At 37.5% G+C, this 4781-nt stretch overlaps 1 protein-coding gene across 1 annotated transcript in view; it reads left to right on the top strand.

The window, feature by feature from the left end:
* Positions 1 to 4781, top strand: part of LOC128251273 (acyl-coenzyme A amino acid N-acyltransferase 2-like) — a gene marked incomplete at its 3' end in the record, with an annotated part of 93108 nt that overhangs the window by 6078 nt on the left and 82249 nt on the right. The gene's annotated exons all lie outside the window — the stretch shown is intronic.

Here is a 4781-nt window from a genome sequence, read left to right as displayed (position 1 = left end):
AGCATTGGGGGCTTTTAGATTTAAAAAGTCATTGAATTCAAGAGTTATCCTTTATCATTTACATGTTTCAGTCATTAAACTGCGGCCATACTGGGGCACCGACTCGAAGAATTTTTGTAGTCACCCTCTGTACTTATTTTTTGTTAAGTCTAGTACTTCTTCAATCAGTTTCTCTTTTGCTGAACCGCTAAGTTACAGGAACATAAACACAGACACAAAGGTACTCACACATATAGATACATATATAAAATCAAAATAAGCAACATGATATCCAGTAGTGATGCAGTTTCAAGCGACTCCATTTAATTGAACAAGGCAATCATTACATCAATTTAAATGCAGTGAATTTTATCAATGTGTCCTACTTGTTGTGAAGGTGCATGGCTCACTGGTTAGAGCATTGAACTTACGATCGTGGGGTTGTGAGTTCGAATCTCGGACTGAGCTGCGTATTGTGTTCTTGAGCAAAACACTTTATTTCACGTTGCTCCAGTTCACTCAGCTGTAGAAATGAGTTGCAGCGTCACTGGTTCCAAGCTGTATCGGCCCCTTTGCCTTTCCCTTGGATAACATTGGTGGTGTGGAGAGGGGAGGCCGGTATGCATGGGTGACTGGTGGTCTTTCATAAACAACCTTGCCCTGACTTGTGCCTGGGAGGGTAACTTTCTAGGTGCAATTCCATGGTCAGTCATGAACGAAGGTGGTCTCAGCCTACTTGTTAAAATTTGATTTATTTATTTGTGCAGCTGAAGATGGTACTGCATTTAAACTGAAGTAATGGTTGCATTGTTCCATTAAATAGAACCACTTGAAATGGTTGTACTGCATTATTACTTGATATCCTATTGCTTGTTTTGATTTTATTCATTTTACTATGAGCTGTGTGGATAATATTTCACTGACTTAGTGCTTCAACTTAAGTACCTAATTCAACTGATTATATATATATATATATATATATATATACATACATCAGTGTTGGCCTAGTTGGCCAGGCAACACCCTTTCTAGCCAAACCGAGCATATGGTCTGCTACAACAATGTTAGAATACATAAAAATGGGTCCATTTGTTACGAATTGTGATTCCCACTTTATACAGTATTTTTTTTTTTAACTTTTGGGCAACACCCCAAAAATATCCTGGATCACCAACCCCATATATAAACAATATATGTATACAATGGGCTTCTTTCAGTTTCCATCTACCAAATCCACTCACAGGGCTTTGGTCAGCTCAAGGCTATAGTAGAAAACACTGGCCCAAGATACCATGCAGTGGGACTGACCATGGAACCATGTGGTTGGGAAGCAAGCTTCTTACCACACAGACATGTATATGTGTGTGTACATGCATGCATGGGTGGTGGTGTTGGTTTGTTTACATCCCTGTAACCTAGATGTTCAACAAAAAGAGACTGATTGAATAAGCTTAGAAAAAAAATATTGGGGTCAATTTGCTCCATAAAACCCTTCAAGGTTGTGCCCCCAGAATCATTAGCACACTGGGCAAGTTGCTATGTGATATTTTGTCTATCTTTACGTTCTTAGTTCAAATCCTGCCAAGGTCAACTTTGCTTTTTATCCTTTTGGGGTTGGTAAAAATAAGTACCAGTTGAACACTGGGGTCATTGTAATCAACTTAATTCCTATTCCAAAATTGCTGGCTTTGTGCCAGAATTTGAAAACATTAATATTATTATTAAAGTGAGAAGCTGATAGAATTGTTAGCACGCTGGGTGAAACACTAAGCCATATTTTGTCTGCCACTATGTTCTGAGTTCATATTCTGCCAAGGTTGACTATGCCTTTCATCCTTTCATTCTTTTGGGGGTCAATTAAATAAGTACCAGTTATGCACTAGGGTTGATGTAACTGACTTAATCCCTTTCCTCTAAATTTCAAGACCTTGTGCCTTCAGTAGAAAGGATTATTATTATTATTATTATTATTATTATTATTATTATTAAGGCGGTGAGCTGGCAGAATCGTTAGCATTCTGGGCAAAATGCTTAGCGCAATTTTGTCTGCTACTACATTCTGAGTTCAAATTCTGTGGAGGTCGACTTTGCCTTTCATCCTTTTAGGGTCGATTAAATAAGTACCAGTTACGCACTGGGGTCAATGTAATCAACTAAATCCCTTCCCTGAAGTTCAAGCCAAATCATGCTTCCAGTAGAAAGAATTATTTGTAATTTATGAACACCTCTCTGCAATGTAAAATATTGCTTTCAAATTTTGGCACAAGGGCAGCAAGGTCAGAGGGGAGGATAAGTTGACTAAATCAACCCCAGTATTCAACTGGTACTTATTTTATTGACCCCACCAAAAGGATGAAAGGTAAAGTCAACTTGAGCAGAATTTCAAGTCAGCAAATAAAGACGGGTCAGATGCCACTAAACATTTTGCTCGGTGTGCTAACGGTTCTGTTAGGTCACCATTTTTCTACAATGGAAAATATTACATTCATTATATAACAAGAGCACTCAGAGGGCACAAACCTCGGCCAAGGCAACACCAACCTCCTCTAAATGATTAGCCAGACATGATTTTTAAAATGAGAATATCTGAAATAAACTCCACTGCTCTCACAAACGAGAATACTAAAAATGAACCCGACTGCTCTCAAAAATTAAGTCAAAAAACAGGAAAAATAATCCAGAATCCTTGACAGTACTGGACCGATCCCAAAATCTAATCAGCTCGTACCAGTCACAAGGCTAAACATCCCTGAAAGTGCCATCCGAATCCATCCAGAGGTTCTTGAGATATCTTGTCCAAAGTTAAACAAACATGACTGGAAACGATACCTCTGCATTTGCTAAGGCGGAAATAATAACCCCAATCACACACACACAAAAAAAAAAATGAATATACACCCTCTCCTCAACTTACGACCAAGTTCTGTTCTGACTGACAGGTCGTAAGTCAATCTGGTCATATGTCGGATTTATATCTTTCATGACTATTTTCGTTCAAATGCAGTTGTTACTTGAAAGCGACCGAGTGAGAGACAGTGGCAGGCAGTGGACACCTGGATCTGAAGGAGGCCTGCATTGCCAGATGCTGACCAAAGTCTGAAAATCGATTATCTTTTTATTTCTTTATTTTTTGTGGTCATAAGTTCAGATGGTTGTCAGTCACAAAGGTTGTAAATCGAGGAGAAATTGTAATTAAAAGAACATTATACTGTAGCTTTAAAAAAATAAAAACAAGCACAATATTGGAAACCTCATTTTGTGTTTTACCACAACTTGATGCTCTGCCCAATGCTATTGAGAACTTTCTCCATGGTCTTTCTCTCTCTATCAACTGCATATTTGACTTTGAGACAAAATATATTTTTAACAAATATTCCCTACCTTACAAAAACTATATCAGCTAAGCAAATGGCCTTCCTTAAATGTATAAAAAAAGTTATTACATAATCTGATCACTATTTCAGAAAATTATCGCTGCTCCCTTTGAACATGTAAAAGGTAAATTTAGATGGGGCAAAATGAGTAAGCCAAGATAAAGCATGTTTGCTGCTTCAGTTCTCCAGAGATACATTTGAAAACACTCATACATATCAATATCCAAGTCTAGAGAAGTCTCACATAAAACAAGTTACACAAGTGATAAGATTAAATGAATTTCGATCTGCAAGTTAATAAACACCTGCTTATGGTGGCATAGACATTTTTCTGTATGTAATTCAATCCTGATTCATTAAGAAGTATGGTTAGTAGTCAAGGAGTTGGTTTTCAACTCTAGTCACAATGCATACTAATGAGGACAAACATTTTTACTAATCACTCAAGCGAATAAAAGCCTTGTGAGTTAGGTAGTCAGAAACAAGTAAATGCATTGCCCTCAAGCGCATGCATATATATACATACACACACACATATATGTATATATTCATATACATATAGATATATATCTGTATCTATATCTATAAGGCCAGTTGACATTGCCGTAGCCGCAGATTATTCTCTTTCCAAAGCACTGCCATAACAACTTCGGTGTTTGTCTTGTGGTATGAGCAGGTGCCCCATCTTGACGGGACCATGTGTGAAGCCTACTTCGAATGGCCTTCACGCATTTTTCTTGTGGGGATACCTGCAAGCGAGCGATCTTATCAACAAACCGGAGACCCTGGTGCACGTGAAAGAGAATAACCTTCCTTGTTACACTTTATCTATATGTACATGTCTCTGCTTCCTCCTACTCCCACACCTAACTAACTCTCTCTATTTCTAAACTGCCGTTTGTATATGCAGTTTTATTTCTTTAGGCATCAGTTTCTACTTAGAGACGAAAGTAAAATTCATAGCACAGAAACGAAAATTAAACTTTAGAAACAGCAATGCTGCCATAAATTACGTGGAAACCATGAGCATGCTTTCATGGGAGATAATCAGAGAAAGACTTGAAAGTAAACCTAAGATCGTAATACTTCGCTTAAAGTAACATAAATATAACAAAAATCCAGAATCCTTACTGAATCGATCCAAAAATCTAATCATTTTGTACCAGTCATGAGGCCAAACATCCCTGAAAGTTTCATCTGAATCCATCCAGCGCTTCTTGAGATATCTTGTGCACAGACAAACAAGCAAACAAACACAACTGAAAACAATACCTCTGCCTCCGCTGAGGCAGAGGTAATAAATAGGTATTTGGTTGTCTTATCTGTAACTTTCAGTTTTTAATTATTCAGTGAAGTAATCGGTAGGTGTATATGTTGTTGAATAGAATAATTTTTAAGGTATTATACGAGGTTAATTCATGTAGAAGT

Source organism: Octopus bimaculoides, chromosome 30 (assembly GCF_001194135.2).
Source record: "Octopus bimaculoides isolate UCB-OBI-ISO-001 chromosome 30, ASM119413v2, whole genome shotgun sequence".
Lineage (NCBI taxonomy): Eukaryota > Metazoa > Mollusca > Cephalopoda > Octopoda > Octopodidae > Octopus > Octopus bimaculoides.
This window is presented reverse-complemented; position numbering and strand designations above follow the sequence as displayed.